Source organism: Cydia amplana, chromosome 14 (genome assembly GCF_948474715.1).
Source record: "Cydia amplana chromosome 14, ilCydAmpl1.1, whole genome shotgun sequence".
Classification (NCBI taxonomy): Eukaryota; Metazoa; Arthropoda; class Insecta; order Lepidoptera; family Tortricidae; genus Cydia; species Cydia amplana.
Window position 1 is genome coordinate 988,122 of NC_086082.1, and position 14,085 is coordinate 1,002,206.

Sequence of the window (14,085 nt, forward strand, 5' to 3'; positions counted from 1 at the left end):
TTGAAAGACTGTAAAAGATACTGTTATCTGAGGTGTTGACAAAGTGACGCAAAGTGATCGCTATCTGACTGCATTGCAGGTACTGTTTGAGTTACTGATACTTGAAAGTGGAGTGCAAACAATGTAAGATATGTACATAATTACTGTTATCTATTTTTGAAACATATAATTATTACATAAATTATGAAAGTAAGAGTCTTTTCTTGTAGAAATTACTGAGTAATTTAAATAGGTCAAACTTTTGATATGTAATTTTATTTTATTCTCGAATAAACATATTAGCACAACTTAAAGGTAATTGTTAAGTCAATAAGATCATGTGCAGTGCACATATATTTTTAAACACCTCGTCCTCTGAATCATGTTTGCTGCCCACTAAAAAAAGTATTTTTTTAATTCAGTCAAAAACGCACATTTTAATTTCATTGTCAGAAATTTACAAATAAAGTTACTGAACTGTGAATACCGCGAGTATTTTGATCCCATTCACAGCATTCCACCGTTACAATAAACATTTAATTCATTTTAATTAACATTTTAATGAGTGAAAACACTCCTGTTTTATCAGATAGTTAAATTCTTGTTAATTCCACGAGATGACACGATTAAAGCTGGTATGACGTCAATGCGAAAAATTTGTGTTAACGTTGATCGTTTTTAGGGCTCCGTACCCAAAGGGTAAAAACGGGACCCTATTACTAAGACTCCGCTGTCCGTCCGTCCGTCCGTCCGTCTGTCACCAGGCTGTATCTCACGAACCGTGATAGCTAGACAGTTGAAATTTTCACAGATGATGTATTTCTGTTGCCGCTATAACAACAAATACTAAAAATAGAATAAAATAAAGATTTAAGTGGGGCCCCCATACAACAAACGTGATTTTTGACCGAAGTTAAGCAACGTCGGGCGGGGTCAGTACTTGGATGGGTGACCGTTTTTTTGCTTGTTTTGCTCTATTTTTTGTTGATGGTGCGGAACCCTCCGTGCGCGAGTCCGACTCGCACTTGGCCGGTTTTTTTCGGTGTTATTTTTAACACTCCTATAGAGTTAGAACAAGAAAAGACTGCAACGCTTTTGATAGCATACGCAGCTCGCAGTGCAAGTGTTATTTATACGTCAATATTTCATAGAAGTTTGACTTTTAAAATAACACTTGCACTGCGTGTGCTATCACAATCTCTGCAGACTTATCTTTGTCTACAAAAGTAGGGTGTCAGACTACGCAAAGGTGTCTGCCATTCTCTAACAGCTTAATAAAAAGAGATAATGTCCATGTCTATGTAGAACATAATTATTTTTGAACGCGAACTGTAGAGATTTATCTCTGTTTGGGAAATTATTCCAGGGTGGTAGATACTTTTACCGCGTAGTTTTATGCGCTTCTATACATACATTATTGATGCTGACTATACAGTCATACTCTTACTTGTAAGTCTATAATAAAATTCTAATAATTATCGTTTCGATATGAAACTTTGCAATAACATGTTTGGCAGAAATGAAATAGGGTGACTGATGCTTTAGTTAATAGCCACTCTTAACAATATGGCTTTAATAGGCTTTGTTTCTTTCTAATTTGTGGTCAATAACTATAGCCAGGCCCGGATCTAGGGTAGAGCGAGTGGAGCGGCCGCTCTAGGCGCCGGATGGCAAGGGGGGCGCCAAAATGGCAAATGAGAAAAAAAGGTTTTAAAAGACGCGAGTGTGGCGAGGGGGGGGGGGGAAATACGCTTGAAAACTTCAACGAAGGGCGCCAAAACCCAATTTCGCTCTACCCTGATAAAGGGCTCGGGCCGGCACTGACTATAGCACTTATAGCAGTCACCCTACTTAAAGCAAAAGTACATTTACGCCAACTAAATTGTCACTATACTTAGATACAGTTTGAGGCTGTGGCCGTCATGGGAAAGTCTTGCCAAGGACGCCAACGACGGCAACAGCCGACAGCTTCGCCAATACAATATGGACTTACGGGGGACTCCGTAAAGTTCAATTTCGCTTAAATACTCGCGATCGCTTGGCTTTCGGGGCACGGCATATTCCTTCGCCGTCTGGCTTTCAAAAGGTTAATTATATTGTATAATATGTATGCTAGTTTTAAGGTATTTATCTATGGGCCAATAGTTACCTGAAAAGAAAGATTTTCATTTCATTTCGATAAACTATTTAGTTTCATCTTTTTCCCGCTTTGCAGAACATCGTCCATTTCATTTACCAAGTGTTCTGGACTAACACATATTACCATAAGCAGTAACTAAGCGGTCATATTTCCTCTTCCATTAACCCTCGATCGCTTTAGTCCAAAACCAGTAAAATCTACCTTAATACAATCAAATAAGAACTTCGCTAGTCGAGCGTTTTCTCCAACAACAGACAGCGTTCCTTAAGCAGCATCCAAAAGACAAGTAAATTGAACCTTAACACAAGGGCTTAAGACTCGTGGTTATACGACTTCGTTTGTCTCAGGCACGAGACACAGACAGATTGCCTCAAGCCGCAAGAAAGACGAGTAAAGTGAACCTTATGGCTCTGAAATAAGAACTGTGTGAAATATGTTCGTGTGTAGTGTCTCCGGTGAGACAGATAGCCGCATCCGTCATGTCGGTTGCACGCCGTGCGAGATTCACGAACGTGTGGATGCGGCATTTCTTAACTACGGGTGTATAAGGAACGTTGTTAATATTATTGACCAAGCGAAAGCGAAAGTCTAGCGGTTTCACTTTAAGCAAAAAATATTTCATATGTCCGGATTTTCTCGTCTATGGAAAGGCAATTAATTTTATGAGCAGGCTCGTTAAAAAAAATTGTTGATTCAGCTTTTGAGTTTTTTTCGAATTGGCGGAGCCATGGGGGTTTGCGAGGCCTACTACAGCTCAGTCTGATGACGCTACTTTAGATGCTGGCTGAACAATAATGGTTTGTAATCATAAAATCTTATCATACGATTACAGCTCTCTTATCAATCTAGCTTGTAAGAACTTCATAATAAAATACAATGTCTGCAAAAGATACCAACTATTATTGTCCTAATCTAAGTAATGACTAATGTAACACATTCCATTAGGTATACTTAAGTACGTAAGCTTGAATAGTCTTAGTAATGAGAATGGAAAATAGTTGGATCAATTTCGTGTTAAATTCATTATTCCGTTCCTTTGCTTTTGCTGTCTGTACATGTCTGTACATGTTTATGATTACCACGAATAAATGTCTGTTGACTGTTATCCATATCTTATCAACTACAAATATAGAAATGACTCCATACAACACCGCTTACTTCATCATTGTTGTTTACATTTTAGCTTTACCAAGAAATAAGTGTTCCGTGAACAAAGTTTTGTACGGAACACTAAAAACTAGAAGGCTGATGTGGCTACCCTTTGCTACTTTGAATTTTTTACCTTAAGATTCACACTAGCCGCCGCCGCCGCTATACAATAGAAGCTACCGTAAAATGGGGTGAGTAGGGAGAAAACTGACATTCAAACCTCGATAACATTTTATTTTTACATATGTAAACTGAATGGTATATATAATAAATGTTCCGGGTTCCGGACGTTTGTATTTTAGTTTTTTTTATGATTTTGGGTAGTTCCATTTCATAACTTTACCGATAAACAAAATCCCTCCTCACCCCGTAGTACCTCGTAGTTGGGGTGAGATGGGATTTCATACAAAGGTGATTTTGGAACATTGTTAGATCGATTTTTTTTCTTATGAATATCACTTATACTTACGATTACATTATTTAGGTAGCAGTAGCCTTTAAAAACCAACTCACCCCCCTGGCATCCCTTCTCTCCCCATTCATAACCCAACTCTCCACGCAATCCCTACTCACCCCATTTTACGGTACGCTTTCATTGTAAAACATTCTGAAATAGAATGAAATAAAGTGTTCATGCCAAGTTTCATTTTATTACCTACAATCATGTCGTTTTAAAATAAGAGTGTAATTTGCATTATATGGGAGCGTCTTCTAAAGTGTTACAGTCCGACAAGAAATTGTAGAAATTAAAAAGTGGCAACATGGTAGTGTCGTCCTTTTCAAATCAATCTAAGAAAACGGGACGACAGTACAATGTTGCCACCTTTTAATTTCTACAATTTCTTGTCGGACTATACTTACATAATTTGAAAAATCGCGGGTTAACAACACTACGTTTGAAATTGTTCGAAAATCGCGTGTCATTTATATCTTATCTGCGGAACTATTTTGTTCACATTTCATCGTTGTTCAATGTACATTGCTGCTTTTTGTTCGTTTCCTAAGGATACCATACTTTAGTTTGCATTACATTGCTACTGACATATCCATTCGTCGACCATACGGCGGAACCATTTCGTGGTAAACTATTTATTTATTTTATGTTTAATTTCCTCTGTTGTGGTGTACCTACTTTGTTTATGTTATAGTTTATCATGAATAAATGCGATGATTATGAAATGCGATGACATATCCTGCTTGACAGACTATATGTGAGCATTTCTCAAAAAAAATGTACATTTCGATCACATCTTAGATTTCTATAAAAATTGGTATGCTGGTAAAGAACAATTTCCACCATATTTCCCAAAATGTCCAAGAAAGGTTGTATGAAACATTCCTTTTTTGTTACCAGATTTCCTTACACATTTGGTAACAAAAAAGGAATGTTTCATACAAACTTTCTTGGACATTTTGGGAAATATGGTGGAAATTGTTCAGCTTCATGTACTTTACCAGCATAAGTACCAATTTTTATAGAAATCTAAGATGTGATCAAAATGTACAATTTTTTTGAGAAATGCTCATGTACAGCACATACAAAACCTTCTCACATCCGCGTGAGCCGCGATAAAAGAACGCTATAATGGCCATAAGGGAGCTGATGCCGCTCATTTGGCAAATTGTGGGCAACTCCACGAATATACAATTTTTATAGCGTGTGTCTGTAATGCAGACTTACTGTTAATAAAAGTAGTTGCGATATAAGGGAAGAGGTAATTCGATTTTGGAGAGAAGAGTTATTTATCTTACTTGACAATTAGAGTTTTAGTTATTAAATCTGTTTCCGATATGATAATATGAAAGTAACATTTCTTCAACCAAAAGCGACTTTTGATACTAACAGATCAGTATCATATCGGAAACAGATCAAATAACTAAAACTCGAATTGGCCTGTTAGATTTATATGTACAAGGTGCAGATTTCAGTAAATAATATATGAAGAATAGTCATTTGTACAACAAGAGATCAAAGTTTGATATTTCTTCGAGTGCTTCACGAGCGTAGCGAGTGAATCTAATTTAGAATCTTGAGCGTAGTAAGGGACTCAAAAGCGCACGAGATGTAAATAACTTTGATCTCGTGTAGTACACAACATTTTTCACCTCAGCAGTGAGAACATATTAGAGAACCCGAAAAATGTATTCCTTCTTCATCACTTACCTCTATTCATTCATGTTTTCTTAAGATATACCAACAATTAAATTTTCACCTCAGCAGATCGAACAAGGGTACTTTGCTACTTAAAAACAGTGAGCAAAATCGTATTTTGCTCACTGAGTGAGCAAAATCGCATTTTGCTCATTTTGTCTCACTCAGTGAGCAAAATGCGATTTTGCTCACTGTTTTTAAGTAGCAAAGTACCCTTGTTCGAGCTGCTGAGGTGAAAAATAATTAATAGAATTATGTGCAGAAATCCATATCAAATTAAACGCTGTGTTTATGTGTTAACCTGTTATGTGCCGGTTTTACTCACTTGCGTATTTAAGGTAGCCTCGTGAATTATTTGTGCCGGTCTCTATTGTTTCCCATAAAGTTTTAAATCATAAATTGTTTGTCCGCATTTTCGTTAGTCCGAATTTGGCTTTTCTCAGAAACGCGTTACTTTTCAGGTTTGTCATAAAACAAACCCAACCATAGGATAACCTAAAGAAACTGCTGAATAGTTAACGGTTTCACACTTCGGACTAATGATACTATGACAATCATTACATTAAAACTTTCAATATTATGTCAAACAAAGGCACTCCCTGTTCTTCATATAACAGTATTGTTTTCAGTGCACCAGCAGCAATCTTCCAGTACAAACGCAAATTACCAACAATAGCACAAAAACCTCAAAACAACACATTAATTAAAACCTTTGTATTACTTATTCTGTGCCTTTGTGCACATAGATAGTGGCCGATTTCTAAACATGCATTTATTTTAAGCCTTACACGTATAATTTTACGTTTTAATTTTGAACGTAGGTACCTATACTTAGTATACGGTTTCGTGTTGTTATATGTTGTTAGGGGTGTATGGTGCTTGGCGAGACAAAGGTTTGTGCGATTGTCCTTTGTTTGCATGATGTATTACCGGGCCGCCGGACCGACGTCTTGCAGGAGTTTTTTTCCAGTGAGTAATAAAAAAAAAACCGGCCAAGTACGAGGCGGACTCGATTTCCAAGGGTTCCATACATTAAGTCCGACTTACGCTTGATTGCACATTTCTAATAGGTAGGTTTATCTGTCATCAATAGGTAAAGAACTGTTTTGAGTAATTTTTCCAAAATTTTAAACCCAGTATAGTTCCCGAGATAAAGGAGGGGAATGGTCGGACAGACAGACAGAAGCACGAGTGATCATATATAAAGCTTCCATTTTTTCCTTTTGAGGTACTAAACCTTAAAAACGGCCAAGTGCGAGTCGGACTCCGAAGGAAGTGTTCCGTAGGTACCATTACACAAAAAACGGCATAAAAATCACGTTTGTTGTATGGGAGCCCCACTTAAATATTTATTATATCCTGTTTTTAGCATTTGTTGTTATAGCGGCATCAGAAATACATCATCTGTGAATATTTCAACTGTCTAGCCAACTGTCTATCCTTATAGGAGAAAAAAAGTGTCCCAAAATTTCCATACATTTTTCGATCTTTCCATTTCGCGACCGCCATACAAAGTCTATGAAAAATGGTGACGGAATGGAATAAAAAACCTTAGGACACTTTTTTTCTCCTATTAGGATAGAAAGAGCTCGTGATTCTGAGTAGAAATAACATAAAAAATCCCAAATTTGGAAAAAAAAGTGTAGGGGACAACAAAAAAAACGCCCATCTATTAGATATCTTTTAGACATCGCCAAGATACGATAACGATATGTTTAAGATCTAACCTGTCAAATTTGACGTTTCCGCGATTCTGGAGATACTCTTGAACGATTTCCACAAGATATTACTTAGAGATCTAATTCACATCTAATAGATATCTAACACGATCTATCGTAAAAGTGACATTGGTTGCCCGAATTGCGCTGCAAAAGAGAACTAATTGAAATCTAAACTATAACGTATATAGAATGGATCTAGAACGTGTCGTCTCTTGTGAATATCTTGAAGTTCGAATACGGCAGTGTGAAGTCTTAGTAATAGGGTCCCGCTTTGGATACGGAACCCTGAAAAGGTTAGTGAAAGTGTTCTTCTTGGCAGATCCGTCTAGTACATTCAGAATAAATAGTAACGGTGAAAACTATACACCATATTAAGGTACTAACGTTGAAAATTAGTGACAGTAAGAGTCTAGCTATATAGACATCAACCCCAGCTATCAGCATATCTCTATTTCTGCATTAGGTACCTAAAGTGATTTTTTTGAAAAACTTTGGATGTAATCTTTCATGTCTCCAAAAAGTTCCTGGGGCCCATTCTAATTCATGCAAAATGAAGTGAAAGTCGTGCGCGAGATACTACGCCAATCATATAATCACCAAGAGGCTCGTCAAAGTCGTATCAAAACTAGTACAAAACCCTAACAAATCCTCATATTAGAATCGACCTCTAGAACTGTTTACTCGACTGCATGTTCTTTCCCATACCCAGTATCTAACAATATGAAGTTTTTTCCATTTCAGTGCACACTATAAGTTCCACAACAGAACCGGTAACAATCTATCAAACTTCCACAGAATGAAAGGAAAGCGAACGCCAACAAGGGACGCTGCGCAAAGATATCGTTCTGAGTGCGTCATTCAGTAAGCACAAGCGAGTTAGAGTTTAAGCGAACCGATGGGGTTGGCCGGTCGAAGTAGCTGATGGCGCCAGCTTAGCTTGCCCTAGAATTTGTTTTTTTGGCCCTGGATGCCAGCCCTTTAAGCCAAATCTTATAGAAAAACCGGCCAAGTGCGAGTCGGACTCGCGCACGGAGGGTTCCGCACATCAACAAAAAATAGAGCAAAACAAGCAAAAAAGCGGTCACCCATCCAAGTACTGACTCCGCCCGACGTTGCTTAACTTCGGTCAGAAATCACGTTTGTTGTATGGAAGCCCCACTTAAATCTTTATTTTATTGTGTTTTTAGTATTTGTTGTTATAGCGGCAACAGAAATACACCATCTGTAAAAATTTCAACTATCTAGCTACCACGGTTCGTGAGATACAGCCTGGTGACAGACGGACGGACGGACGGACGGACGGACGGACGGACAGCGGAGTCTTAGTAATAGGGTCCCGTTTTTACCCTTTGGGTACGGAACCCTAAAAAGGGGCAAGCTATGATGGCGCCATCTATGCAAACCTTTGACAGTTGCCAACTCCATTATAATGCGCTCTAAGCTTGGGTTTCTTTAACTAAAATCACATGAGATTTGGCATGACATGCTTGAATTGCAAGAAATTTGGCATTAGCATTTACATAATGTCTGGTACCTACCAAGTACCGTAAAAGTATTAAACTTTGCCCTTTAACATAACTTTGCCCACCGCGTCACAGTTCAGTAAAAGCGAAATTTTAAAAGTAGTTACAGATTCAAAAGTAGTACTTACTTCACTTCTTCAGAAAGTTGTTACAGGTGTATCTGTAACAACTTTTAAGTTTTTTCGCGCGTTTACTGAACTGTGACGCGGTGGGCAAAGTTATGTTAAAAGACAACGTTTTATACTTTTACGGTACTAGTTTTCGTTGCCTAAAATTGTTACACGCAAAGTGACTTGGTGAAAGCTAGTATAGATACTAATTGTTCAAAAATATATTTCAGTGAAAATTCGTTTTCACTGCGGATAACACCATTCGAGACGCCCACACTCTCATGAGCTATTGGAATGCACCTCTGCTCAGGCAGAACGGGCCTTCGACGTACAATGCAACAAAAGTGCATGCAGGTAAACGTCTTTCATTTGATATTTGTGCTCAAGGATGTACGATCACTGGAAAGTAAAAATAATATTAAACACGAAACGAATTTAAGCGCCGGAAGCTCCGGCCCGGTCAGTAAGTCAGCCTTTATGCATCACGTCACTCTTTTCCTTAGAAGATCGTTTTCACAGTAGCAGTACTTTGAAAACCGATAAAAGTGCTACCTTATGCTGAACAGGTAACAATATTCTCTACGTCGATGTATATGTTTAAACCAGCCTGCGGTGCGACCCCAAGGAAAGTCGAATGTAGAGAAGACCTGCATTTAAAATGTTTGCTTGGAAATACCGTCACAGCTCACAGGCCAAGAACTCTTGTATTCAGGCCAAGAACTCTCGTATTTGTATACCTTTAGGGCCGGTTAGCTTTATTTGACGTTCATAAGCGTAATTGTAATTATGCCTACTTAAATAAACTATCTTTTTAGGGTTCCGTAGCCAAATGGCAAAAAACGGAACCCTTATAGATTCGTCATGTCTGTCTGTCTGTCTGTCTGTCTGTCCGTCTGTCCGTCTGTCCGTCTGTCCGTCTGTCTGTCCGTCCGTATGTCACAGCCACTTTTCTCCGAAACTATAAGAACTATACTGTTGAAACTTGGTAAGTAGATGTATTCTGTGAACCGCATTAAGATTTTTACACAAAAATAGAAAAAAAAACAATAAATTTTTGGGGTTCCCCATACTTCGAACTGAAACTCAAAATTTTTTTTTTTTCATCAAACCCATACGTGTGGGGTATCTATGGATAGGTCTTCAAAAATGATATTGAGGTTTCTAATATCATTTTTTTCTAAACTGAATAGTTTGCGCGAGAGACACTTCCAAAGTGGTAAAATGTGTGTCCCCCCCCCCCCCCTGTAACTTCTAAAATAAGAGAATGATAAAACTAAAAAAAATATATGATGTACATTACCATGTAAACTTCCACGGAAAATTGGTTTGAACGAGATCTAGTAAGTAGTTTTTTTTTATACGTCATAAATCGCCTAAATACGGAACCCTTCATGGGCGAGTCCGACTCGCACTTGGCCGCTTTTATCTTTTATCTTTATCTTTACCTACACGTCGCTCAAACACAGTCAGAAAGTAAGAGCTTTGCTCCTTCTGCTCTACCGAAGTACCGTACAGACCTTCTGTAACTGGAGTACCTATATGTACGAACCCAATAGTTAGAGGCAGCGAAAGAGAATAAATAAACGAAGAAATAGATTAAACGGTCTTACCTGATACAGGGTCTTCCGGTCTTCCCCACATTAACCTTACAGCAAGTTTCCTAGTCGTATCTAGATCCAGGTTTAGCTGTATATTTCTGAATAACAATATTCTCTAGAGCGCTGTATATTTTTAATCCAGCGGCTGCGACCCCATTGCGCGCCGCTAATCCCGGGGCGTGGACGCAGCTCCGTGGTCGCACGTCATACGACTTCAAAACTTTTTACTTTAACTTTATTATATCTCAGATTACCTACAGAAATTACAGTTCAGTGTGGAGATGTAGTTTAGGGGCGTCTATAGAAATGGATTCCTAATTCAATAATGAATAATTAGATACTTTTCACAAAAAAAAGCACTTTTCCTACAACTCATAAAGAACGGGAAATAAAAGTCTAGCTTAACTCCGGCTTGCCTACGACTATTTTTAACAGGTCCTACCAATATTAACAAAGACGGTTCATGGTGTTGCCTTAGATGAGTCTAGTTTAATTTGACTGGGCAAAAGACAAACAGCCGTACATACTCATAGGTACCACAATAACTTCTTAACTTCAGCAGTATAGCTTTGCGTGTGGCAATTCATCAGACAATATACGAGTATTATTAGGTATCATGACCTAAAGCTGACATACACTAAATATTATATAAAATAACAGAAAATTTGAAACAGGCCGCGATATCTTACGCAAATTCGCGGTGTTTAAGGAAACGGCCGCGGAACCGCCGCAACTTACACCCTTCGGCAAACCTCTTTGGTGACAATGTTGATCTAGATTTTTAGGGTTCCGTAGCCAAATGGCAAAAAACGGAACCCTTATAGATTCGTCATGTCTGTCTGTCTGTCTGTCTGTCCGTCTGTCCGTCTGTCTGTCCGTCCGTATGTCACAGCCACTTTTCTCCGAAACTATAAGAACTATACTGTTGAAACTTGGTAAGTAGATGTATTCTGTGAACCGCATTAAGATTTTCACACAAAAATAGAAAAAAAAACAATAAATTTTTGGGGTTCCCCATACTTCGAACTGAAACTCAAAATTATTTTTTTCATCAAACCCATACGTGTGGGGTATCTATGGATAGGTCTTCAAAAATGATATTGAGGTTTCTAATATCATTTTTTTCTTAACTGAATAGTTTGCGCGAGAGACACTTCCAAAGTGGTAAAATGTGTCCCCCCCCCCCCCCCCCCTGTAACTTCTAAAATAAGAGAATGATAAAACTAAAAAAAATATACGATGTACATTACCATGTAAACTTCCACCGAAAGTTGGTTTGAACGAAATCTAGTAAGTAGTTTTTTTTAATACGTCATAAATCGCCTAAATACGGAACCCTTCATGGGCGAGTCCGACTCGCACTTGGCCGCTTTTTTGATCTACATATTTAAAAGAAGCCTTGATCAATGAGATATGTCGGCTCCGTTGGGCCTCTACATTACAGAATTTCAATAAGTCTTTTTTGATATTTAGTAACCCAGATATAAAAAAAAACTGTAAGTACCTACACGAATTTCGCAATTTTAGATGTTGTGCAATGGAAACCCACAGTGCCTCGATCGTGCAAGCTGCGTGTTATTTGCTATCCTACTTAGACTACTTACTGCGTTAAGGCAGCTTGCATTACAATACGTGTGCATGCGGGCCCGTCTTGCTTAGCTCGGTTTGTCTAATGGATAAGCTAGAGATATGTACCTAACTCGTACGAATATGGCTAATATGGTATTATAGTGTATGTGACAGACTTTTACCGATTGCAGAACACAGAACATTAAACTACAATAAAATATCCATACTAGTTTTTTATCCCGAAAATACGAAGACTACGTTCGCCCCGCTGAAACGCTTCCCGCTGGGCATAGGCAGCCGTGGCCGATCTGGAAAGCCTTGAACAGATTGCGCTCCCGGGTCGGCCGCAGCAAAGAGAACATGCTGAAGTGGGGCGCTCTAAGCGGCTCAGATACCCAATGCCCATGTGGGACAACGATGGAGCACATGATATCCTGTCCAGCGTGCCCGCATGCCTGCTCTGAGCAGGACCTCCGTGATGCGACAGACAGGGCGATAAGTGTCGCTACCTTCTGGTCCCGCACAGTCTGAAACCATCGACACGAGAAGAAGAAGATCCCGAAAATCATCCCTTAAAGGGTTTAAAAGAGGGGGTGAACTTTAGTATGGAAGTACAGCAGGCTAACTGGAACGAAAGGAATTCATAACGCTACCCATGAGCTCACAGAATAAGTTAGAATGGCGATGCGAGCAGGGTACGTGTCGCCGCCGGTTTTCAGCAAACGCTCGCATGCTTCTCTAAACATGCCTTTTGCGCCACAATAACCTTCAGATTAAGAAGCCAAAGATCAAATCTGTCTAAAGGAGGCGTATCCATTCACCACGCACACACAAGTTTTTACTACCGTTGCGCGAGTGTTAGTAAATGTGGAGAGGAACGTGCGGCGACACCGGTTCCGATACTAATTGCGCGCGATAGCCATTCTAACCTCTTTAATATGTTCTGTGCATGAGCTCCATCATCCGACACATGGAGATGGTGGGAAAAGCTCTTGAGTAGTTGACGGATCTTTCCTAGGAGGTAATTGCACAAAAGATCCTAACGGGTCGAAGTGTATGCGTAAAGGGGCCCACTGTTTTTTTTCTAATTTATTTACTCAACAAAAAATACACAGCAATCCATTACAAATATTTTTTCGCTAAACTACATGACAGTTTGTTGGCGAACGGTCCGCTTTTTGAAAACTAACAGTCCACCGGACGATATCGGCCTGTCAGTTAAAACAAAAAGTTGACAGTTCCGAACAACTGACAGGCCGATATCGTCCGGCGGACTGGTTCAGTGGGCCCCTTTAGATTTGCAAGGCATTTGATTCAATTTATGTCCCGTGAACTATTAAGAGCTCCCGAAATTATAAGGAAGTGGTATATGGAAATACTTATTCCAAAGTCGAGGTTGGAAGCTAGTGCATTCGCGTAAAGATTTGTTTTTTTTTAACTGTCATATTACCTAAATCGGTGTACCTATCTGTGTAGTCTCTCGCTGCCGCTGAAGTCTTAATTGTTGACTTAAGAGCCGTGCCATTATGATGTCTCTTACGGTACCGTTAAAGCTATCAATTGCTGAACCAATCGTCGGTCGAATCCCGTTGTAAATGATCGCGGAGTGCTGAGCGAGTTCCCATCGTTTGCCGAACGCCAGCGAGTCGGGTGTTCAGGCGAAATAGATACGTCTGCTGGTCTAGCATGAGTTGAGTTCTCGCGCGCGACTCCATACATCTGGCGCGACTTTAAGTATGGACTCGCGCGCGAGAACGCAAGTTGTGCTAGACCGCCTGTAAACGATGCTCGAAATTTTAATACAAAATAATTAAAGTGAGTAGAAGTTATACTTCAAAAAATATGTACACGCTCTATTTTCTTTATTTTTATATACCTACTTAACAATTTTTAACAATGAAAACTAGTACCTACCAGGCATAATTAAATACACGTACAAGTTCCATGTATTTAATTTATGTATGTCGTTCTAAAATAATAGCGTTATTATGATTGTATGAGAGCGGCTTTTTTGCGGTATATAAGCTTATTACCTACCGCGAACCATTTCGTTCGTCTGTTTGCCTCTCTATCGTTCTAATACATATGTGATGTTATCTATGAAAAGGGACCTTATTGTCGATGGCGCTTACGCCATTATTAAC